The sequence below is a fragment of the Erinaceus europaeus genome, chromosome 4 (assembly GCF_950295315.1).
Source record: "Erinaceus europaeus chromosome 4, mEriEur2.1, whole genome shotgun sequence".
Classification (NCBI taxonomy): Eukaryota; Metazoa; Chordata; class Mammalia; order Eulipotyphla; family Erinaceidae; genus Erinaceus; species Erinaceus europaeus.
The window spans coordinates 107,029,240-107,055,780 of record NC_080165.1 but is presented as its reverse complement, the minus strand read 5'-3'; the positions used below and the strand labels follow the sequence as shown (position 1 = coordinate 107,055,780).

Genomic DNA, 26,541 nt, shown 5'->3' with positions numbered 1-26,541 from the left:
CAAAAAAAAAGAACTTTTATTTATTTTTTAATTTATTTTTTATTTAAGAAAGGAAAAATTAACAAAACCATAAGGTAGGAGGGGTACAACTCCACACAATTCCCACCACCCAATCTCCATATCCCATCCCCTCCCCTGATAGCTTTCCCATTCTCTATCCCTCTGGGAGCATGGACCCAGGGTCGTTGTGGGTTGCAGAAGGACTTTTATTTTTAAGAAACACATAGAAGGTAGCAAGTAGATGGACTGTGACTAATGAAATAAAGGATACCCAGGTCTTCATTCTTATCTGATTTTTATGACAAGCCCAAACCCATCTTGCATTGTATCACAGTATCTTTGCTCAACATTTAGACTATAAGTTTCTTGAGAAATTTCTTTTTGGTGAATTCTAAACATTCACCAAATGTCGATTCTGTTACCACATTTTCATCAAAGTAAAAAACATCCTAACCCATTAGAAATTTTACAACAAATAATAATTCGGGAGTCAGGCAGTAACGCAGCGGTTTAAGCGCACTTGGCGCAAAGCACAAGGGCTGGCAGAAGGATCCCAGTTTGAGCCCCGGCTCCCCACATGCAAAGAAGTCGCTTCATAGACAGTGAAGTAGGTCTACAGGTGTCTATCTTTCTCTCCCCCTCTCTGTCTTGCCCTCCTCTCTCCATTTCTTTCTGTCCTATCCAACAACAATGACATCAATAACAACAACAATAATAACTACAACAATAATAAAAAAAACAAGGGCAACAAAAAGGAAAATAAATAAACATTCACAAAATTTAAAATAGTGATGATTCACTTAAATAAAAAATACACATTCCAAATTTGCAGTAATCTCTTCACTTGAACAAACTTACAGATGCATTTTACATTTCATAATAGTTGGTTCCTTTAGTAATCCATTTATTTTCCCCATGAAGGGGGGAGAACAGCCACCACTTGATTCTACAGATATGAAGGACCACATACTGAATTATAAAAGAATTTTTAATAATAATATTATAGTTATATAAAAGGTGTGTCTTCAAAAATCATTTTTACCTCTATATGTATAGCATTTAATATATGGAATATTTTCACTAGTAATTTACCGTGTCTTACAATGCTTCTTTAATTGTTGCTTGGGTTCAGAAAAATCAATAAAAAGTAAATACTCTTAAAAAGTAGTCAAATCACTGTATTTGCTATTAAAAAAAAAAAACTTCTCTAAATTAGTCCACTAAAATGTTAACACCAGAGGGAAAAGGGTGGAGTTTTTCAGTTGCTATTACTTTATTCACTGATGAATTCCCAATATCTAGCAACTCTTCCAGAGCAGTTGCTCAACAAATCTTTAAACTTTTGTGTAAAAATCAGTTGCCCCATGCATGTGCTACTTGTACCTCCTAAGCAAGCCATTGTTCCAAAACAGCTTATATAGAAGCCAATGTAGAACTGATGTAGAAATTCAAGCTAGGTGTGGTCCGGGAGGTGGCGCAGTGGATAAAGCATTGGACTCTCAAGAATGAGGTCTTGAGTCCGGTCCCCCACAACACATGTACCAGAGTGATGTCTGGTTCTTTCTCTCTCTCCTCCTCTCTTTCTCATAAATAAATAAAATCTTTAAAAAAAAAAAAAGAAAAGAGCTCACAGTTATAAATTTAAAAAAAAAAAAGCAAGACATTCAAGCTTGGTAATCCATGCCTCAAAGGCTATTTTTAGACCAAAAACACCATGAGGATAACCCAGAGTACCAGATAATTTAGTTCACACTTCATTAGTCTGAGCTCAACAAAGAATACTCCAAGCATTAATGTTTTGATATGCTTAACAGCTGTAAAACATGCACATTTGCTTCTTAAACCATTTTAATCAAAACTTCAACAGATGAATTGCAAATGTGTAATATTTTATTCTCACACCAATTTAGCTTCCTTTATATCTTGCTTTTGTTCTAATCCCATCTCAATAATCATTAGAGCTACCAGGTATTAAACATTTACTACTTACTCATTAATATTCGTACACATATGCTCATAAAAATTTCACAATGACCCTTAAATGGGTATTATTATCTTCACTGTGTAACCTCAGGGAAGTTAAGTGATGTTCCTAAGTCGTCTCCCCTCCCCCTACCGCAGTTGACAATGAAGCTAAAGTTAACCCAGTTCTGCCTGATTTCCCATCCAAGCTCTTAACCACAAGACAATCTGTATATCTACACACCGCCAGATGTGCATAAATGCGGGGGTGACAATTTTTTAATTATGGGTATATCTATTTTGCCATGATCATGACTTCACTACTACAGGTTGACTTTTAAAGTTGTTTTAATTATATTGATTTACTTATTGGATATAGACAGCCAGAAATCGATAGGGAAGGGGGTGATAGGGAAAGAGAGCAAGAGACACCTGCACTCTTCTTGCAGCTCGCAAAGCTTTCCCCCTGCAGGTCTGCAGGTCGGGACCAGGTGCTTAAATCCGGATCCTTGCACATTGTAACATATGCGCTCAACCAGGTGTGCCACCACCCCGCTCCCAGGTTGACTTTTCACATAGAGAAAAATCATAGAGGGGGGCAAGTAGTCCCCAGTCCCTACCTAGGGGAGACCCCAGTCCCTACCTAGGGGAAAAGCCTTGAGACTGGTGAAGCAGGGCTGTAGCTGTCTCTCAAGTCTCTTTCCTTCTCTCTGTCTCCCCCTTTCCCTCTCAATTTCTGCTGTCTCTATCCAATAAATAAATAAAGATGATAAATTTTTAAAAAGAGAGAGACAGACAGAGGGAAAGATAACACAGCATATATGCTTCCTCCAGTGCAATGGGACCAAGTCCAAACTTGCATGATCAATCAGTTGTACCAGGTAAGCTACCTACCCAGGCCTGAAATTATTGTTTTGAAATATTTATTAATATTATTTCTTTTCAATGAGAGAGAGGAAGAGAATAAGAGGAGGGACATGCAGAATATTACTGATTAGTTCTAGCTTATGGTAGCCCTGGGACCTCTGGGACCTCAGCATGTTCTGTTGAGCTACCAGTTGTGCTACTTCCCTGGTCTTGAAGAAATTTAGATATGTAAACAGTCCTCACGCTGCATGAACTGTGAAAAGACCAAACGTTTTTTAAAGTCAAATAGCCTTAGTTTCAAATCCAGCTACACCATCATCTATCAGAGAGTCTCTACAAAACCACTGAACCTTCCTGGGCCTCAGTTTCCATAAATATAGACACAAAGATAAGAATACCAAATTTCCTCACGGTTGCTATTGGGAAATGAGTGGTATGAAGCCTGGCATGAAGTAAGTATTCTTTAAAACTAAATTCCCTTCCTTCTAACAGATTTGCTAAATTGGCACTGTACTGATTTTTTTTTTTTGAGTGTTTAGTACATCCCCGTAATACCATAATTACTGAATATAATGACACTGCATTCTCTATAACTACAAAGTAGAATTTATAAACTGATAAAATGTGAGTTGGAAGAGGATTTAGAGGCCATCTGTTTTGATTCCTTCCATTTCCAAATGAAGTCCAGAGAGTTTAAAGGACTTGTTTCCAAGTTTCACAGAAAGTTAATTGTAAAGAGACAGCTAGGCCTTATGTTTCTCTATCCCCACTATACTTCCAGTTTTTGCCTCATACTAATACAGGCATGGCTATGCATGTAATTTTCAGATGATTAAGCAGTATAAAATAACCTCAGTTTAATTGCACCAAATTAACAAACCAAATTAGTGTTTCATATGTACACTATTAAACTAGTTGTCTGGCTTCCAAAAGAAATAAAATATTGTTTCAGTTGAATCTAGATTATTTTTTTAGTGAGCAGTTTAAATTATCTATTTTATAATCTTTATATGGAACTAGACAATCTCCTTTTTAAAAGAAACATTTCTGTAATTATTAGGATGAGACTTTGTGCAGAGCTTTAATACCTGAAAATTCTCTTGCAACGAACAGAAGATCTTGTATCATCTCTGCATGTGTTCTGTGCACACATGTGTCTATACAATATGCATGCCTATAAGGATCTCCAAGCAAAAATAGATGAGGGTATGTCTATATTTTCCTACTGCCTAATTTCAAATGTCCCACCTTTTGGATGAGCTTCTGAAATCCAGTGAATCTGCCACAATGCAAACTATAAGATCTTTGCAGATCTCCTGCTTTCTTTTTCAGAGAAAATGAAAGCACCAAATAAATCTTTGTCAAAAAAAAAAAAATTGTCATTCATACACACTAGAGGTGAAGAAGATCCAGCCCTCCAGCCACATACAGCCCATAAAATCATTTGGTCTGGCGTTGCTAAGGCAAACACAAGCAGGACTCAAAATTCAATAAACCTAGATTTTATCGTAGCAGCAGTAAATGTTAATTTTTAAGTTAATAATATGGCCTATGAATCATGTCTTTTTTAATAGTTTTAACTTTTTTTTTCTTTTACCAGAGCAGTTTAGCTCTGGCTTATGGTGGTGCTGGGAATTGAACCTGGGACTTTGGAGCCTCAGGCATGAGAGTCTGTTTGCATAACCATTATGCTATCTACCCTCCGCCAGTTTTAACTTTTATGTTTTAAATATCTAAATGTCCCTTGACAGAGGAAAAGGTCTCTCTACCCCTGATATATGCTGTGCAATGCTATGTGCTTACTATTCTAATAATGTAAATAAAACTGAGTGATAATAATAAAGTGGTATTCTAATGAACCATGCAATGCATCAGCTACCATGTCTTAAAACAAATTGTGCCTAAAAATATTACTATACTTATAATTTTAAGTATAACCATTTTAATAAGTTGTTTGATAGTTAACTTTCACTGTTAGTGAGTAACTTCTGGAGTAAAAGTTTTATTGTAAGTTAAAACAATAACACAATACTGGACTTAAAATGTAGTTCAAGTTGACAATCTGATATACTTAGCCTTGGTTATCAAAATACTCTAATCATTTTTGCCTGTGATAATTTTTCAAGGTGTCCACTAGCAGGCTTAAGAATTCATATTATGGAGGCCGTTGGCTCACCTAGTTAAGTGGACAATTACCAAACACAAGGGCCCAGATTCGAGCCCCTACTCCCCACCTGCAGAATGTCCGATTTACAAGCGATGAAGCAGGTTTGCAGGTATCTATCTTTCTCTCCCTCTCTCTGTCTCCCTGTCCTCTCTCAATTTTTCTCTGTCTTAACCAATAAAATAAAAAAAATTCATTTTTTAGGCATTAGTGTTAGCCTTCATTAGGTACTTCTCTTTTGAAACTTACAGCAATTTACATACCTCCTTGCCACCAGAATATCTCTCATCTATCCCTTACTTGTGGATATATATATAATGATTATTCCCCTGTTCAAAGACCTGAAGTAAATTCCACTTCTCTCAGGAAGCCTTCACATCACAGTCCTATGGGATCTGGAACTAACATATTTTCCCAGGTTCACTGCACTCTTCTAACCTGGTACTATAACTATGTACCTGTCCTTATATCAAAATAAACTGAGACCCATCCTTTACTCTCCTTCTTACTGAAATTCATTTTTTAATGTTTTATTTCTTTATTGGATAGAGACAAAGAGAAATGAGAGAATAGAGGGATGTAGAGAGGGAGAAAGAAAGAAAGGCACCTGCAACACTGTTTCATCATTCAGGAAGCTCTTCCCCTGCAAGTGGGGACCAGGAGCTTGAACCTGGATCTTTGCACATTGTAATATGTGTACTCTCAACATGTGCATCACTGCCCAGGCACTACTAACTGAAAGTTACTCAACTCTAAGATATTCAGCTCAGAGATTCCTCCAATCAAAAATTAGTTTCCCAATTGGACAAAACCATGTCTTCAGTTACAATATATATATCTACTTGTAAACCTTAATAAAGTTTACTTTATTTTTTTATATTTATTTATTTATTTTCCCTTTTGTTGCCCTTGTTATTTTTTATTATTGTTGTAGTTATTATTGTTGTTGTTATTGGTGTTGTTGTAGTTAGATAGGACAGAGAGAAATGGAGAAAGGAGGGGAAGACTGAGAGGGAGAGAGAAAGATAGACACCTGCAGACCTGCTTCACTGCTTGTAAAGCGACTCCCTTGCAGGTAGGGAGCCAGGGGTTCAAACTGTGATCCTTATGCTGGTCCTCACACTTTGCACCACCTCACTTAACCCTCTGCACTACCGCCCAACTCCCTGTCCAACTAATTTAAATGGTAACCCAAATAAGTTTACTTCTGTGGGTTTTGTTTTTGTTTGTTCTTGCCACCAGAGCATCCATCACTGGGGCTTTGCACGTGCACTATTTCACCACTCACTGTTATGAGTGAATATTATTTTCTCAGACAGCTTGACAGACAGAGATGAAGAGAGACAGAGGAAAGATACCACAACACCCTCCACCACTCATGAACTATCCACATTACAAGGTGCTCCCATGGTGGCCAGGAGCTTGAACCCAGGTCCTCAAATACCATACAGTGTGAGCTCTACTGAGTGAATCATCCCCAACGCCACCAAGTAACTATTTTTAAAAACATGAAACATTTTTATGTTAATTGCACATTATCATATGCAAATGACAGTAGCTTACTTACACCAAAGCCTCTCAAATTAAATTGAACACAATCATAACAAATTTCTAGGACACCAGAGGCCACAGGTGTGAAAGCAGTGTGAAGTGTTTTATGTTTTACATATGCCTTCTCCCAATCCTAGTTCCTATACTGCAAAATTCCTTCTCTAATGCTTAGTCTTCAGATGGTTATTATGGGTTGCCATAAAAGTCTTGATATATTTTTGTTTTTCTGTGTAAATATGTTATGACTTTTCTAGTAATCCAATAAATATATCCTGATTTGTCAATGCCAGTTCCCTTTCATGATAGATGTCATCATCATTCATGTGGTCAGCCTGTCCACATGATCTGAGCTCACCTCTGGGTATCTATCACCTCTCTTGTTACCTGCCCTCTTGGTCTACTGGCTTGGTTTCAACTTCTGGAAATACTGTATATCCTCTAACCTCAGAACAATCTTATTATTGCCTCTGTGTACACAATATTCTCCCTCTCCTCACCCACCTTTTTGTACTGGGCTCTCACTTATCCTCTAGTCCCAGCTCCAATACAGCTTCTCAGAGAGGTCATTTCTTCACCCCCAAATAAGAGTAATGAACTCCTTATTAAATGCTCCTTTATGTTTCTTCTGTAGCACCTACAACAAGTATGATGTCACATATAGTGATTCACCATATGATTAATATATGTCAAGTTGACTAGATTAGAAACTCCTTTTTCTAGTTTGGATCACCATCAAACTCTTAGTATCTAACAGGAGGCAGAGTCATTAATCAGAGGACCTGTCCACAGTACTCTAAAGAAAGGGTGGATACTATATATGAGTGGCAAGTCAAAAATATTGGGTCAAAGTACTTCCTTCCTCAACTTGCATTCAACCATCTTGGGACACAGAAGCAGTAAGTCAAATTCTTCAAGCTTTCTGTCCAGAATTACTTTCAGGCACACAAACAACATTTTCATTTCATATCTCCAGAGCCATTTTTTTCAAGTATGTCTAATTTAATTCCAAATTTTAAGCCAGTAGTAATTCTAAAACTATGGGCCCTTATAGATTAGTCATAGTCAATACTTCAAAAGATTAAGAAAAGGCTATGTTAGCACATATTTGGAGAATGAAATGACCTCAATTATCAAGCAGTTGACTGTATTCTAAATTCAGTTTTGAAATAAAATAGCTCTATGTCTATCTTAATACTAGTATTCACAGTCCAACTCAGAGAAGTTAAAAAACTGCACTGACCAAGAAAGCTTCGTTAAGGGGCCAGGCAATGGCGCACCTGATTAAGCACTCATTTTACAGTATGCAAGGACCTGGGTTCAAGCCCCTGCGGGGGGGGGGGGGGATATCACAAGTGGTGGAGCAGGGCTAGAGGTGTCTCTGACTCTCTCCCTCTCTACCTCTTTCTCCCCTCTCAATTTCTCTGTCTCTATCCAATAATAAATAATTTTTTTAAGAAAGAAAGCTTCATTATACCCATATACATTTTTTTTTTGCCTCCAGGGTTATTGCTGGGGCTCAGTGCCTGCACCATGAATCCACTATTCCTGGAGGCCATTTTTTCCCCCTTTTGTTGCCCTTGTCGTTGTAGCCTAGTTGTGGTTATTTTTGTTGTTGTTAATGTCATTCGTTGTTGGATAGGGGAGAGAGAAATGGAGAGAGGAAGGGGAAGACAGAGAAGGGGAAAGAAAGATAGACACCTGCAGACCTGCTTCACTGCTTATGAAGCGTCTCCTCTGCAGGTGTGGAGCCAGGGGCTCAAACCAGGATACTTACTCAGGTCCTTGCGCATTGTCACGTAAGCTTAACTCGCTGCACTACCACCTGACCCCCATACTCATATTTTTATACTCATATATGAAAGACTTGGAAGTTGGCTTATCACACCAAAGTAAAAGACTCTGGGGTGCGTGGGTCCGGAGAAGGATGACAGAGGACCTAGTGGGGGTTGTATTGTTATATGGGAAACTGGGAAATGTTATGCATGTACAAACTATTGTATTTACTGTTGAATGTAAAACATTAATTCCCCAATAAAGAAATTTAAAAAAAAAATAAAAGAAAGACTTGGAAGTTGTGTCACAATAACAACGTGCAGAAATATTTCCTCAAATTAATTAAATGTACCATAGTTACACATACTGACTTATAATCTCCTGTTTGCTAGCACAGAAATAAAAAGCACAAGGAAAGCCATACTTCTGACTGTGATTAAGTATCAAATAAATAGAAAACTATACAATTTCTCACATACTTTCCTTTGAATAAGCACAACCTTAGCACATCCACAGTTTTAAACACTGAGTGTTGCTGGGCTTCACTAAAATTTTACTGAAGGGTAATAATGAAAACCCTGTTTGAGCAAACATACACATAGTGAATGATTTGAAGTTTCTTATGCAAGCTGAAGTTCAGAGAATTGAGTATCAAATTTCCTCTGCTCCTGTCTATATTGCCACTCTAAAACTTGCAATACTTACATGATTTAGCCAAAATATGACCTTAGTTTAGTCAAAATGTGTGTTCATGATGATATCATACATAAATTCATTAAACCAGAGAAATATCTTTGGAATATTAAAATGGATACTTAAGTTGTGAACTATTTCTCCACCTGCAGGATTACTGCACAGACCAACAGAGGCATTCCGCTAATGCTGACTATAAACCAAAATATGAAGATAGTGTCTCTTATTAAATATGTAAGTGATTAACACTGATCTACAGCCATCCATGCAATTAGTCTCAGCAACTTTTCCTTTATTATAATAGTTAACATATCTGGTATTAAGTGATTATACAATCTAATGGCTCACACTTTACATTAAATATTCCAACTACCTGCTTTTTCTAATTTAAGACTGAGATTAATTGCAGCTGATAACAGATGATAACTCAAAATCTAGAATCTGCACAGTGAAGTACTTTTTATATTTGTTGCTGTTGTTGGTAAAATAAATGCTGCTTTAAAAAACTAACTTGGTAAATTCAGAATCTTCTTTTTTTTTTTAAAGTTGAATCAGTGCAAGATTCAATCTTGACTTCTGAACAGTGACAAAATGCCAAAGTTCAAGCAGATACATGCACCATTATTCCACAAGGAATGTTTGCATACTGTTGTCTTATGTTTTGTCTTCATAGTAACATGAGTTTGTAAACAAATCTCATAAAAGGAGCCTGATCAATCAAAAGATTCTGCTGGCTAATCTTTCAGTGCAGTCAAATAGCATGCTTTCACAATGTTATAATACACACATAGTAAGTCCACTTTCACATTCTATGCTTAATAGAAATATAGAAATATTTTACCTCTTTTAAATGTTTTCTCAAAGATTTCCACATGATTTCACCAGTTTAAGAAAATAGTTTGATTTTAAATTTGTAATATAATTAATATGCTATCACTCCCAAAACTGTCTCCATATCAATCTCACATCAGTTTAGTCACAATTATCTTCTTATAAATATAGCCAATCTCTAATAAAGTCAGCCACAGGAAATACAATCACCACAGCAAAAATATAAATCCTACAATTTTGCTTTATGCCTGATTGACATTCCAAGCAGTTAAATCAAGACAATTTCAGAGTTGCTATGATAACATTTTTCTGTATATAAGAAATATACTGCATTTTAAAAACCTAGTAGTCAAAAGAGATCACAACAGTTTGATGCACACTATCATTAGTGGATGCTGGTAAATCCCATTCACCTCAAAGTAATAATGCAGTTCTCACTAGTTCAAGACATCCTATCATCCCACAGTAATTTCCTCTTAGTAATGAAAAGGATATCCACTTCATTCAAAAGGAGGATATTAGGCCTGTGAGGTAACTCACCTGGTGCAATGTTTACCTGATCAGGTGGAGTGCACTGCTGTCTTGATAAGCTAGTTGGTCTACACCCTAAAAATCAAACTCAGTCTACTCTTACAGAACCTACTTGGCTAAAATTTTCCTTTGAGATTTTCATAAGGTGAAAAAAAAAACCCTCAATACTTGTAAAATCAAATACATTTATGTTATATAACATATATCCATAAACATGTATGATAAAATATTTTTAAATAACTCAAGGGCAAATATTACAATACCACTGAAGGAAATGTTTATAATAAAATTAAATTACCTTTTTACTGGGAGGACAGATCATTGCAAATTTAATTTAAATGGATCTTATTAATATTTCAAGTAACTTCTGGGCTTGATTATGCACTGCAAAAGAAACAACTGTACCAAAGAGAAAAATCAATAGCTCTTGACTGGGGCTCTAAGTATACAAGAAGAAAACACTGTTCTCTTATGATTAAGGAATTTCCAATATTTATTTGGAAGTAAACTAAGTTATTTTTAAAATGTCAAAAAAGGAAGGAGGAAAATCAGTTCAAATTTTCCATTATAATGAAAGTACCGGAAACAAGTCTATCGTGTTCATTTTAGGACTAAGCAACTGTGCAGAGAATAAGACTTCTGCAACGTCAGTTGCAAACACAGTTTCCTGTGTGAATTCTAAACCATTACAGGTGTCCTAAGGCCTCCAGTGAAACCTATTACCAGGGAATTCCTCTGGTCCCCAGTTTCTTCAAAGCCACTGCCCTCTACCCAGAACACATTATTGCCAGTCTTTCCAAGAGTTTTATGAAGGACTTTCACTCCTCTGCACTCCCCGAGTTAAAATAACCACTTTACCTCCGCATAGCAAGTAAAAGCTTTCCCATTAGGGAGGACTAGTTCCAGCAATCCTTTATAGTTAAACGCTTTCAATTCAGAGAGGGGAGGAGCCACTTGAGAAAGACCTTTCTTCCCTTCCTTTTCCCCATTGGGATTCACGTCCCTGAAGGACAGCACCAAGGGACCACTTCCTAACCTTCTGTCCCTTTCCCAATTTGGATTTGCAGGTAAGGGTCGCATTTTCTCGCGTCCTCTGCTGCACTAACTGTGTTATGTAAGAGAGACAGAACACGCGAGGCACAAGTATAAAGCGCACCGATCTGTGAGAACAGCTGGGGTGGCAAAGCTGATCTGGAGTCTTTCCCCACCGAATACGACAGACACCACACACATCAATCCCCCCCAACATACAAACACACATAAACAGAGCAGTGTTTTCTGGTCTCACCCCAACCAGTACCAGACGCACAGAATGGAAAGGCGGGGGGCCGGGGGGGGGGTAGGGGTGATGGGAGGTGAGAGAGGAGGAGGAAGAGCAGCAGCAGCACATCTGCTTTGATAGCAGCCGGCAGAGCCGCCGCGGCAGAGAGCCCCTCGTTAACCCCCTTCCTGTGGCCGCACCACGTCATGGAACATTCCCGGAACGGGCCAACGTTCCACCCACTTCAGGGAACAGACATAAAGGCGCAGACCCAGCTCCCCCCAGTGCACAGCCCAAACACACATGTTCCTTCCCAGTCGCCGGACAGACACACAAACACGAATGCAAACCGCCCCCACCCGTCTCCACGCGCCCTTGGCCGGCCCGGCGCTCAGGAAGCCGTTCTGCCGCCGGTGAACCCGCAAGGCGAGGGCGCCTCCGCCTGAACCTTCCATGGAGACTGTCTCCTCCTTCCTCTCCTCCTTTCTTTCTTCGCTCCTTCTTTCCTTGCTCTGGAGGAGAAAGGGGGGACTGAAATGCCTCCAGCCACAGCCTTGGCTGCGCTCGCTCGGCCGCAGGCCGGCGGCCCGGCCCTCTCGCCGCCCGCCTGCCCGCCCGCAGCCCGGGGCCAAGGCCCGCCGCCCCCTCCCCCGCTACCTGCTGACTGGCTGCCGGCGGCCGCGGTAGCCGCAGAGGTGGCTCGGCTGTGCGCGCCGGTGCACGTCCCTCATTAGTAACCAGGCACATTCCTGCCTCCTGCGCTCCCGCGCGGTCCCCTCCCCCCAGGACATTACGCAAAGCTGCCTCCCCTCATCTGCATAGATCCTCTGCCGGCCCGGGTATTCCCCGCATTTCCCCACGCGCAGGACCCTCCCTCCCAAGGTCTCCCCATCCCCGCCCCCTCCGACCCTCACCCGGGGGAAGCCGGCTAGGGGCCTGGGACGCGCACCCCGGAGCAGCGACAGGGTCCGGCGGCGGCGATTACGGCATAAAGTGAAACAAGCTCCTAAGGCTAAAAGCAGGCAGAAAAAACCCAGCGCCGAAGCCACTTACCCAACCGGGGGACCCAGATTCCCGCTGCTCTGCTCTCCCAAATCTAGGTTCGCTCAGACACGCACCCCAAGGCTGCAGCCCAGGACCCAAAGTCGAGACGTGTCGGAATATTGTAAAGGAGCCAGGACCTTTCAAGTTGCTCCGGGTTCCTGGGAGCGTCAACGTCCATGACACAACTTGGCAAAGACTTAAGCCACAGTCCCCGAAGATGTTTTTTGTGGATACCCCCCCACCCCCGGCGCTGAGAGAAAGCGCTCAGCTGCTCCCCGCTGGCCGGCTCTCCACCCCCTCACCTCCCGCCCGCCTCCAGCCAGCCACCCGCCTCCCGCCTGCGAGCCCCTCGGGCGGCTGTCAGCTCCCGGTCGCCACCGGGTGACAGGGGCTGGAGGATGGTGCGACGCGGCGGTCCGAGCCCGATCGAGCGGGCAAGGGGGATCCTCGCAGCAGCTGCTGCCGCTCACCTGGAAAGTCACCGCTGAGGAGGAGGAAGACGGAGAGGAGGAGAAAGAAGAGAGAGAAGAGGAGGGGGAGGAAAACCCCCTGGTGCCCTTGTTCTTGCTGCCGCGGCGGCCGCTCTTCGCCAAGGCTGAGCGTGTCTGGTGGGGGGTGTCTGGTAGCATTTCCTTAAGGACAGGGAGAGGGAGGGCGGGCGCGGAGGGAGGGAAGAGATCCCGACCGCCAGCCCAGGCTTCTCTGCCCTTTATTTATTTTTCTGGTACTGTAGAGAGATGATGGGCGCGGGACCGGGGCCGCCGGGCTCGGGGGGGGGGGAGCCGCGAGGCCCGGGGGCCGCAGTACTGAGCTTGCGGGAGCTGCAGCTGCCGCCTCCCCTCCGGGTCTGTGGACGCACCGGGTTATTCCTGGCAGAGCCTCCCAGAACAGAAGTTACTCGGAGGAGTGCGCGGCGAGGGCGGGTGGGGGAGGAGGGAGGAAGAGGGAGAGACTCAGCCAGCGACGTCATCGGATCCCCCAGCGCGTCCCTGTGAGGGAGGCTGAACCAGAAAAACCAGTCTGGAGCCGGCGGTCGAGAGAAGGATGTGCGGCGCCCGGTGACCCTGGAGGGAAGTGCCCGGGAGGGCCTGGCCAGGCCAGGCCACGGCTGCTCGGGGCGGGAAGATCATTGCAGCGCTCAAGCTCTCTCTCGAATCGAGGAAACTCCCTGGAGAGCCAGTCTGCTAGTCACTCAGAAAAAAAAAAAGGGGGGGGGGAATAAAAGCCCTTGGACGTTTCTTGGAGCCCGAGAATTTCCTTCAGAGATGAGGAAATGTGCTCGCCCCCACTCCATCTTCCTAGTGCATTGACTACAAGACAAACGGAATTATATAATTACATTGTCATTATGATTTTTATCCAAGCGCCTCTGATCCCTTTCCTCTCATTCACCACTGACTCAAGTCATGGTTATGTTATCGGTCTAGAAAAAGAAAAACAGACTGTAGGTTCTGGCTACAAAAAGCTTTGCGAAGGTGTTTCTCCCAGCCCCGGGGGGAACAGTAACTTTTCACACATTTGAAAGGCCCCAGTTGCCTAGCGGGGAGTCACTTACCAGGGCGCCCTGGGTGCACCCTGCTCTGGGGACGCGGCCCGCCCTCGCCGGGGTATTCAGAAAGGCTTAGGCTGCGGCGCGGGAAGCAGCTGGGCTTTCCTGGAGGGTTGTGTTGAGAACTGGGGCGAGCTGCCGCCTCTAGCCAGAGCGCTTCCCTCCCCGAGGGGACAAGAGTGAAATCACACCCTGTGCTGAGAAGACAGGATCTGGGCGGGGAAAGAAGGGAGCGGGAAATCCCAGGCGAGAGGGGTGGGGGCTAGAGCCCTGGGCTTCCTCCCCCACGGGAGACACTGGGACTTACTCTTGGTCTTTACCCTGCAAGTATGGACTCCTGTGCACCCTTGGGGGAGGAGGTACGCAGAAGGCTGCAGCAGTGTGAGGCAAAGAGTAACTAATCAGACTTGTGCCCACAAGCGCTTCCTCCGGGTGGTCTTCCAGCGGACTGAGGACCGTCACACCTAACAGCTGAGTCCTGCGCCCGCCCCGGGCGCCGCTGGCCAGGGCTGCCTCCCCACCCCGGGCCGCGCCGCCTCCCTGCCCGGGGCGGAGTAAACAAGAGATGTGCAAGATTTGACCTGGCGCGACCCAGCTTTCTGGCCGGGGTTCCCCCAGAGCAGGTGACTCCCTGGGAGGGGTGGAAATGAGTCTTCGGAATTCCGGGCCAAAGCCTTTTTAATTGCATTATTGCTCTGAAAGTAGGTATTTGACCAATTGCGGAATGGATTGTGTCTCTAGTTTCAGATTTCGCGGGAAAGGACCAACTTTTAAGACAAATCAAATACCCCCTTCCTTTTTTTTCTTTTAATTAAAAAATACATAAAACGGGAAGGCCCGCCCTTTAATGCTAGGATAGTACTACTAGTTTCGTTTTTGTTTTTCATTTTGATCTTTAACTCTTGTATTTCTCACACACATATGCAAAGATAACATTACCCTAAAAAAAAAAACTGCTTTGCAAGGTAAGGCTGTTATGTTTCTGTGCCCCTGTATTTTTCCTTTTCCTCCCCAAAGAAGAAAATCTGAACGATTAAGAGTAAATTTCATGGTGTCCTTTTAGAATGATCCTATTTAAATTGAGGGCCTACTTCCTCATACTGGGCTTCCTCTTTTTATTGTATAAGTACTTTTAATACTCACTCTTTCTTGACTTAACTTGAAGCACTTAATAAAAAATAAAAATAAAACCTCCCCATCATTTCTTCTTTGCTTCTTTAAATATTAATTTTAAACACAAGATGTAATTTTTTAATGGGCACCTCTCATGACCATTTTACTCATCTGCTTAGTAGAGAAGATTAAGCAGTATCTTTAAGAATCCAATTTCCCTTCAGTACACATAATAACAACTGCCCAAGCACTCAGAAACTGAACACAAAAAGGAGCAGGCAGCATTTTATTTCACTAGAATGGGTGTTAGTTGAAATCTTAAATGCCTTTTATATAAAATACTAGATTAAATGGCATAATGTGAATATTAAGGCATTTGGGTAGACAGTCAAATATTTTTAAAGGACATATACATTTATTTTAATGACCTATTCTTATAACAAAAAAACACACTAACAGTTTCTGATAAAATTTGTACTCTCATTACCTTATTCCACAATTATCAAGCTCTAAAAAAAAAGATAGCCTGTACCCCCTCTTATCCTATGGTTTTGTCAGTGTTTCCTTTTTATAAATAAATTTTAAGATAATAGCCTGAGTGGACTTGAAACAGAAGCAAAAAAAAGAATTGTGAATATGTGTAAACTAAGTGACCCCGCCCCCAAAACCCTCAACCCCACCCCATGCCCCAGGAAAATTCACTGTCATTCAGTAAATGTCTCCCTGCTTCCTATGATGCAACATACTACTGTGGTCAAATGTCTCCCACTGCAGCTCCAGAGCAAATCAATATTTACTGACATTCCAGGGCCTGATGTACATGAAAACATTCAAATCACAGATAGTAGGCACTCTTTCTGGTCATCATGATTTTTTCCCAAGATCAGTCTCACTTGGCATACTGTTTCCCAGACTCTATTGAAAGGGCCCTAAGACATCTCCCCTACAAACAAATTTCTCTTTTAACACATATCTTGAGTCTATATCACTAGCAGTTCACATATTTCTAGTAAATATCTATTCAGTTCCTTTCGTGTAAGGATGATATAGAAACAGAAAACATTTTCCCAGAAATATTCCATATATAATATCATGCACTCAAGTCTTAAGAAACTCTCTGTGGGACAGATGCTGATTAGGTAGGTCATAACTAATTCACCTAGGTTCTCATAGGAAGCATCATTAATAGTGTAGGAGCTTTGTTTTCATTATTTCTCTTTTTATCATTTTTCTATTTCAAAGGGAAGGAAAAACTAGTAATCTGGATTGTGTAAAAGTAAAATAAATAATATCTACATGGCATTATAGTATTTTGCAGTGCTGTCAGAAAACCACTATGAACTGAAAAAGTATGTATCTGATGCCTAATATGTACTGCAGGTACTTAGCATATATCTATAAACAAATCCATAACTGCTACTTTACTGAATATTTCATTCTAGTTGGAAAAACAGGATAGAAAATAAACATAAAAATGTATAGAACTTTGGAAGCTAACTAGAGTTATGGGGATGTTGGAAGAGAGTGGCCAAAGTTTCTCTCCTATAGTATCTGGCTCATCATGATAGATTTCCACAGAAAATTGGGGAGTCCATAGATCAAACAACGCAAATCTTATTTAGGAAAAAAGGAGCTAGGTTATTTACAGACATGGAGGGGTCATTGGAGAAAATGATGACTATCTGATTTCTCTCTTGCTTTTTATATCCTAGTCTGTTTTTACCTAGAATAAACTTTCATCAATCCATTTAACTTTCCTGACTCTTTTCTATTGATCCTGTCTCCCAAGTGCATCTTTCTATGGCCCCAACTTCTTTTTCCTTTCTAAAGTCCAACCTACATCTATCTCATAATAATTGTTTCCTTCCCAGGTGCTCTTCCTTCTCACCTCCTGCTCTGTACTAAAGCCAGACTCCAGGCCATCCTAGCGGATTCAGTTTGCACCATGCGACTGAATTTACATTGCTATAGGCAAAGTTTACGTCACACATGACCACTTAAAATAACAAGATAGTATCTTGTCTAGATAAAACAAAAAAAAAGTCTCTTAAATGATATATATTACCTTACATATAATCTCAATATCTCTCTTTCTCTCTCTCTCTCTTTTTCTCTGTCTATATTCTTAGATATCTCTTGCGGGCAGAAGACCCACTATAGGTTAGAGGAAATCCAAATAAGAGAGAAAGACTAGTGATTCAGGAAGTGGTACAGTAGATAAAGTTTGGGCTCTCAGAGATGAAGTCCTGAGTTCAGTCTCTGGTAGCACATATACCAGAGTGATATCTGGTTCAATTTCTCTCCTATTCAGAGTCCAGAGTGCTAACCATTACACTATGGAACCACAAGTCTCTCCTTCTATTCATCCCATTAATAAGGAAATAAAAATCTGAGACAGAGAGAGAGGGAGCGGTGTGTGTGGGGGGGGAATTGGGTGGGGACCCACTATACCCCGTATACTATTATTTAGGGGAAAAGGAACTTACTGAGTTTCCATGTCTTCTATTGAGACAGATAGGTTGAATCTTGAATCTACTTAGGGAAGGGGAAAAGCTTTGCAGGTTTTGTTCTTATTTCTTTTTGCATCTGTGACTAGATATTTTTTTATTTTTATGTTACCTTATTATGATTTAATAATGGTTTATAAGATCATAAGATTGCAGGGGTATAGTACCACACATACCTTCCACCACACTTATATGCCTTTCGTTATCCCTCTCAAGAATAACTATAGTTTTCATAAAGTCTTTGCAACAGTTTGACTCTTTGTTGTTTTCCTTGTTAATAATCTCATGTGTTTCAGTTTTTAATATTGCACATATGAGCAAAAACCATGCTCTAGTTATCAGAGAAATGCAGGTCATTTGTAGACAGATATAGCAATAAGAGTCCTTGAACACAAACATCAAATTAAAGAACCTCAACTTATCATTTAGAACAAGAATGATGAGGGGAAAAAAGCAAAAAGAAAAAAACAAAAATATAAGAAGAATTAAAGTACTGCAGAGAAAAATGACATCATTTTAAAAAGACTGTACACATGTAAGTGTTATACATAAAAGCAAAGATAATTTTTAAAAGCCAAATCAGGTATTATGTACTTGTAGACCTCAAAGAGAAGAGAGTAACTAGAACAGTGAGAGCCAGTAAATAGCACAGCCTCCCAAGTCACTGCAGGGTTTTTCTAACTAAATACAAGTCTTGATAAAAGATAGGTTTATGACTTTGGATACCAAATTCCTCTGAATCTGAATCTTTATAGGTTCAGGAATCTACATTTTTATAGATAAAGTAATTGATACTTATGCACTCTAAAGCTGAAAACCTACTTCCACAAAGCAAGAAGACTGCTAGATGCAGTCAGGAGAGCTGGGTACCAGGAGACATTATACATCTTCTAGTTCTAGTCATATCTATGTCACTAATGAGCATTCTCAGTTGCAAGTTTAAATCAGGGCTACCTGCTGTGGTGGTCTGTTGAATAAACACGTTTTACTAATGAATGATAATTTAGAACTTTTATTCTGATGATTCTCATTTGCTTTAACTGATATAAAGAGCATAATTTAGCAGTGTCATGATTTGTGAAGAAAACTTAGATTTCCAAAAATGTATTAAGATAATATTGAGTGGGATATTGAGGGGAAAGTCAGCCTGTGGAATGAATAAGCCACAAGTGTACACACTCTAATGAAGGGCCCGGAATATAACAAAGACATTTATACAACAGACTCAGGGGTCTGAGTTTGTCCCTGGTACTACCATACACTGAGTAGTGCTCTAGTCAAAGAAATAAGTAAGTAAAATAAAACACTCTAATGTAGTCCAGTATAGTATTGTCTAGGAAGTGGCAATTAAAGACCATTCATCCAGGATCATACTTACTGTGATTCAAGGTAACAACTGTTAGGATTAAAGGATAAAATATTTATCTTTCTGACTTTCACCAGGTAGAGCATATAGACATCCAGACATCTGGACTATGTCAACTATATTCCAGATATATTCTAAAAACTATCTGTAGCAAAGTACATACAAATGGTTACTTGGAAATCTGTGTTGACAGGAGTTGGGCTATAGTGCAGCAGGTTAAGTGCATGTGGCGCAAAGCACAAGGACAGGCATAAGGATCCCAGTTCGAGCCCTGGCTCCCCACTTGCAGGGGAGTCCCTTCACAGGTGGTAAAGCAGGTCTGCAGGTGTCTATCTTTCTCTCCCCCTCTCTGTCTTCCCCTCTTTTCTCCATTTCTCTCTGTCTTATCCAATAACAATGACACAATAATAACTACAACAATGAAACAGCAAGGACAACAAAAGGGAATAAATATTAAAAGAAAAGAAAAGAAAATCATGTTGCCTCTCTAAAATTATCAGATCAGAATCCTCCAGATTAGGGTATGAGAATATTCACAGAGAGTAAGATTTCTAGGTGACTTCTATTCTCATGAAAGCTGGAGACAGACAGCTTCACCAATACATCCTGGAGTCCCACCTCCCCAGACCCCTGCCCCACTAGGGAAAGAAAGAGACAAGCTGGGAGTATGGATAGACCTGCTAATGTCCATGTTCAGCAGAGAAGTAATTACAGAAGCCAGACCTTCCACCTTCTGCACCCCATAATGACCCTGGGTCCATGCTCGCAGAGGGATAAAGAGTAGGGAAGGTATCAAGGGAAGGGATTGGATACACAGTTCTGGTGGTGGGAATTGTGTGGCATTGTACCCCTCTTATCCTATGGTCTTTTCAATATTTCCATTTTATAAATAAATTTTTTAAATGGGAAAAATATTAGTGATTTAATAACGGTTAACAAGATAGCAGGGGTACAATTCCATACAGTTCCCACCACTAGAATTCTATGTCCCATCCCCTCCACTGGAAACTTTTCTATTCTTTATCCTTCTGGGAGTATGGACCAAAATTCTTTAAGGGGTCGAGAAGATGGTCTATCTTCTTTAATTGCTTCTCTGCTGTACATGGGCATTGACAGATCAATCTGTACCCCCATCCTGTTTCTATCTTTTCCTAGTTGGGTAGAGCTTTGGAAAGGTAAGACTTTGAGACACATTAGTGATGTCATCTGCCCAGGGAAGTTAGGAGGGTATGATACTAACATCTGCAAGTAGGTGGCTGAAAGGTGGTAAGATAAGCAGGACAGATTGTTTAAGAAACAGGAACCCAAAGGTAGGAATAGAGCTGATGAAATTAGAGGTCTTCAAGTGGAAAGAAACTAGGAAGTCTATTTTAGGTTTTTTCCAAGGGGCCTGTAACTTTATTAATTTTTGCTTGAGCCTAATAGCTAGCATGCAGGTGAACTAAAAATATTGTCTAGGAGGATGGTGTCAGAGTTGAGAATAGGGCTAAAAAGTTTTATTAGGGCAGAGAGTAGCTTCCAAGTATGAGGAAAGTTTATAATTGCCATTCATTGTAAACCACATCAATATGACCTAGGGTCCATATATACTCATATTTAGCACAGGAGCCTATGTGACCTCTGAGTCCCTGTCAGTCTGAGCTCACAGTCCATGATCACAGCTAAGAACATTCTAAGCTGCACTCATTTCAGGACCAGTCTTCTTTGAATGGTAGAGAAGGCTGACCCAGTGGTGGAAAGGCCCACAAGAGGGCTTATGATGATGTTCCTGATTGAAGTGACCTGTGATGGTGGAGAGATGGATCTGTTAGAGGATTAGGCCCATCATATCTGTGTGTGAATCCAAGGACTCTCTGACTAGAGCCCCAGATGATGGTGTGGCCTGGTATTGATCAAAAGGTCATCATTAAAGTGAGCCAGTCTCTTGCCCTTATCCAGCTTTTGTAGTCCTTTCTTTATCTGACAAGATTTAACTTCCTCCCAGTTGTTGTTATTGTCATTTGTTGTATGCAAATCAGTTTTGGGTTTATAGGATCTGGCCTCAAACTGGGGAGGGAATAGACCTATGGTTTAAGTGGGATCTAAGTTAACCTGAAGTTTTACTTGTTTGATTATTATAATAGAGGTTGTCATAGGGGACAATAATTCTTCTTTAGTTGATATATATATACTTTATACAGTATTTCTTCTAAAGATTATCAAGGAGGGGTGACCTTAATGTTGTTGCTGTCAGGAGAGTTAAGTGGACATCTCTTACTTTCTTTTGTGTAGCTAACTGAGTAGATAAAGTGGTTGAGGAAAGTGAAGTAAGAGGAGAGGATGGTGTCTAGGCCTAAGGAATAAATTTCTAATTAGACACTTTATGGTGTCTTCTTTAGGTTTTTCTTCTTACTTGCTGGGCTTATTATACCTAAGTCTAATCACAGCAAACTACTGAGCACTATTACTTTGGGGTATATAGTTTCCTCTAACTTATGGATACATGTGTATATGTACCCTGTCCCCTAGGCCCTAATCTATGTCTAGGATTTGTAACTTCGCTCGGGATTGCACCATTTGAAATGGAACTAGTTAGTCCCATACATTAGGAAAGGTCTCACCAGATTATTAGAGTTGGAAGGTTGACATCTCAGGCTTGACATCTCTAACTACAGTTTGAAATGAAACGTGGCATGGTAGCATGATAGTACTGATTTAGCTGAGGTCAGCAGAGGCAGTATAACAGGGTAGGGAGATCAAGTGGAGAAGCATCAACAAATTTAAGCAAAAGTATGATACCATATTGACTTCCTTGGGCAGATGACCTCACCAATGTGTCCTGAAGTCTCACCTCTCCAGAGCTCTACCCAACTAGAAAAAGAAAAAGGTTAGGGATATGGATCACCCCACCAATGTCCACATCCAGCAGAGAAGCAATTATAAATGCTAGACCTTCCACCTCCTGCACCCCATAAAGAAAGCTAGGCCTTCCACCTCCTGTACCCTAGAGGGGTAATGAATAGAGAAGTTTCCAATGGAGGGGATGGGACATGAAAATTTGGTGGTGGGAACCATACATAATTGTACCCCTGTTTCCTTACAATCATGTTAATCATTATTAAATTACTAATAAAATAATTTAAAAAAAAGAAATACAAGCAAAGTTCCTGAGGTTCCAGGACTGTGTTGTGTTGTTCCTAATGGAGATGACTGGTAACAATGGAGAGAGGGATTTATTCGAGGTCTAAGCCCATCATGTCTATTTGGGAATATTAGGACTCCCCAGATAGGGCCCCAGCTGATGGGGTGGCCTGATAGTGACTGAAGAGTCATCATTAAAGTATGCCAGTCTCTTGTCCTTATTCAGCTTTTGCAGTCCTTGCTTTGATGAGGTTAGCTTTGGAGTGAGTAAGGGAACTATAATAGGAAATAGGTGAGGAGGGTATCTAAGTCTAAGTAGACACTATTTCATTATGAACTTTATACTGACTCACTACAGACTATTGTGTATTTTTGTTTTCAGGTATATATTTTGCCCTAATTTAAGGATACATATGAACATATGCTCTATCTTATGGGACCTGGTTTAAATCTAGGTTTTGGGATTTTGTTAGGAAGTGAACCTTTTGGAATGGAATTAGAGAATCCTATGAAAGGAAAGGTCTCATCTGAGTAATGAGGCTGAAGGGTTGACATTCCATGCCTGACGTCTCTGGACACAGTCTGAAGTGAAACATGCTGAGGTGGTACTCGTTGCATTGCTTAGGTTGGGATCCGCAGATGGATTGAGAGAAGCCTGCAGGAAAGTGAGCCCCGCCCTGGAGGTTCCAGGACTGGGGGAAATATAGGTTCTATAGAGGAAGTGGAAGGTTCCTGCTGTCTTAGGGTTTAAGAAGGCAATAGATAGTTATTGCTATAATCACATTATTTGGTAACTGGGTTAACTTGGAAATATCCCTGTTAGGATTTGTTGTATCATACACAATATCACCATAATTTTTATCCTTTGACATTATTTGTATATAGCTGTGCCACTGGTTGCTTCTGTTCTCCCTGGTCTAAGCTTTTAAGAGGGTCAACATGTCAGAGACTCATCAGCCTATGGTCTGTGCATTAAAAAGTTTGAGATATTCAATCAGTTTTCCCCTCTCATAATAATGAAATAGTGATTTATTTGAGTACAAATTAATAGGAGTGTACATAAACACCATTCCCACCACCAAAAGACTGTGTCCCATCCCATCCTCCCCCCTCCCCCTATCCCCTCCCTCTATTCCCATCAAGCAGAATATCCACCCTTATCCCTTACCCTGAACCCAGGGTTTTCAATTTGGTGGCCTACTCCAAACTCAGTCAAATCCTGCTTTGAGTTTCCCTTTCTGTTCTTCTTTCTCAACTTCTGTTTATGAGTGGGAACATCCCATACTTGTCATTATCTTTCTGACTTAGCTCACTTAACATAATTCCTTCTATCTCCATCCACGATGGGTCAGAGAAGGTGGGTTCATTGTTCTTAATGACTGCATAGTATTGCATTATGTATATATACCACAGCTTTCTCAGTCACTCATCTGTTGTTGGGCATATGGTTTGCTTCCAGGTTTTAGCTATTATGAATTCTGCTGCTATGAACATAGGTGTACACTTATCTTTTTGGTTGGGTATTACAGAGCTTTTGGGATATATTCCTAGGAGAGGAATTACTGGATCATATGAAAGGTCCATGTCTAGCCTTGTGAGAGTTCTCCAGACTACTATCCACAGGGGTTGAACCAATTTACATTCCCACCAGCAGTGCAGAAGGGTTCCTTTGTCCCCACAACCTCTCCAGCATTTGTTGCTGCTGTCCTTTCTGATGTATGCCATTCTCACATGGGTGAAGTGGTATTTCAATGTTGTCTTTATTTGCATTTCTCTGACAATCGGTGACCTGGAGCAATTTTTCATGTGTTTGTTAACCTTTTGTATCTCTTCTGTAGTGAATGTTCTGTTCATATCCTCTGCCCATTTTTGGATGGAGTCATTTGCTTTTTCACTGCTAAGTTTGGTGAGATCTTTGTATATTTTGGTGATTTGTCTCTTGTCTGGTGTATGGCATGTGAAAATCTTTTCCCATCTGTGAGGGGGTCTCTTTGTTTGTGTAATAGTTTCTTTGGCTGCGCAGAAGCTTTTCAATTTGATGTAGTCCCATTGATTTGTTTCTTCTTTAGTATTCCTTGCAATTGGGTTTGTATCATCAAAGATGTCCTTGAGGTTTAGATGGGAAAGTGTTTTACCAATGTTTTCCTCTAAGTATTTGATAGTTTTAGGTCTAACATCCAGGTCCTTAATCCATTTGGAGTTGATTTTTGTTTCTGGTGAGATAAAATGGTTCAGTTTAATTCTTCTGCATGTTTCCTCCCAGTTTTCCCAGCACTATTTATAGAAGAGAGCTTCCTTTCTCCATTTAATATTTTGGGTCCCCTTTATCAAAGATTGGATGTCCATAGGTGTGGGGGTTTAGTTATGGGCTTTCAATTCTGTTCCACTGGTCTGTGTGCCTATTTTTGTTCCAGTACCAGACTGTTTTGATGATGATGGGCTTATAATATAGTTTGAGATCTGGGAGTGTGATGCTTCCATTTCTATTTCTTTTCCTCAAGATTGTTTTGGTGATTCTAGGTGTTTTCTAGCTTCTCTATTCTTTATCTGTCTGGGAGTATGGACCCAGGATCATTGTGGGGAACAGAAGGTGTTATTTCTAACCTTGAGATAGCAAAAAACGTGTGTTCCTTCTCTGGACTTCTACTTCTCCACCCAAACAAAGAAGTAATGTTTGGGCCATATATTCTGAAATTTGAGCCCCTAAAATCTGAGAGGATAACAAAATGGGTGGGGCACAGAAAGAAGAAAAATAGAGAAATGCAACTGTCAAGAATCTCTACTGTCACCCAGAACTCTTCTAATAATTTCACAGAGTGAAACATCACTTGCCAGTTTTAAAAACTTGATGCCTTGGGAGTGTAAACTAGTAATGGTAAGCATGATGGGATGGACATTTTGGTTTAAATCTGATACACTATATGATTAGAGAATTTTTTTTCATTGACAGCCTTTAAATAATTTGGGGGAAATGAATTTTTCTTAACCTTAGTTGAGAGAGAACAAAGTTGTTCCCCCTCTCATTCTCTCTCTCTTTTTCTTTTTTATAATTAAATAACCACTCCCAATTAGTTGGCCCAATCTTTGGTAGATTTGACCTTTTTTTAATCTTTTTAAAATTTTTTAAAAATATTTTTTACTTTTGTTGCCCTTGTTTTTTTTTTTAATTGTTGTTGTAATTATTGTTGTTGTTATCATTGTTGGATAGGACAGAGAGAAATGGAGAGAGGAGGGGAAGACAGAGAGGGAGAGAGAAAGATAGACATGTGCAGACCCACTTCACTGCCTGTGAAGGGGCTCCCCTACAGGTGGGGAGCCGGGGGCTCTAACCGGGATCCTTATGGCCAGTCCTTGCGCTTTGCACCACGTGAGCTTAACCCTGTGCACTACCGCCCGACTCCCGATTTGACCTGTTTTTATAGTGCTTTGAACCTCAAATTAAGAAGAGGGGGAAAAAAGTTAAATGGTCACAAAGCTTGTACAGAGATTGAGGCTGTTTGCTAGAAAATATGTTTAAGAGGAGGTAACAAGTTCAAAGTATAAGATCAAAGGGAGAATGTGCTAGTAAATGCTGTTATCTCAGATCCAGAGGAGAATACTGTTACAAAAGAAGGAGATACCAAAATTACATAGCAGGGAAGTAGGGTGGGATTATCAGGTACTGGAGCAGTAGCAAAGTAATCACTGAGATGGTGTCAAGTAATTTTCAATGAGGATGATGAATGAAACCAAAGAGGAGTGTATCATAACAGTAAATTTTGTTAAGAGAAAGAGATCCATGTTCTATTCAAAACAATTTCTGCAAGCAAAAATTAAAATCCTTTAACAAATTGCACTGGTTTACTAAAAACTGCTTACTCAGAAGTTTCCCATTGATGTTTCTTCCATATATAAATGAATATATCAAAACCTTCTGCCATGTTCCCTCTAGCACCCTCTGTTTTTACCTATCATCATTTCATAATCATTCCTCCTGATTGTTACTAGCAGAGACTGTGTCAAACATGTATTATGGTGAATAATAGTCTGATTTTGAATGTTAGTGTTTTATTCCTGCCCTTTTATGTTTTCCAGGGATCTGAGCACAAGTCATGACATGGACATTGGAGAATATGAGACTCTCCTAGCTAGATACAGTCTTATATAATGACATGGGAAGAGTCTTAGTTAAAGTAGATTCATACTAAATAAAACGCCTGTTCTGTTGTT

General features: G+C 40.6%; 2 long non-coding RNA genes across 8 annotated transcripts in view; one reads left to right on the top strand and one right to left on the bottom strand.

Annotated features, from left to right (window-relative positions):
- The window catches only part of LOC132538134 (uncharacterized), a 21,409-nt gene extending 6,641 nt beyond the window's left edge, over window positions 1-14,768 (bottom strand). Inside the window, exons 1-2 of one of the 7 annotated variants that reach the window (XR_009549569.1) lie at window positions 14,233-14,354; window positions 13,148-13,765 (exon numbers count right to left, since the gene is read on the bottom strand). This is a non-coding gene — a long non-coding RNA (uncharacterized LOC132538134). The other 6 variants (XR_009549570.1, XR_009549571.1, XR_009549575.1 and 3 more) reach the window with 6 other exon arrangements.
- On the top strand, window positions 14,726-26,541 carry LOC132538135 (uncharacterized). Its single transcript, XR_009549576.1, has 2 exons — window positions 14,726-14,849; window positions 26,407-26,541. It is a non-coding gene; the product is annotated as an uncharacterized LOC132538135 (long non-coding RNA).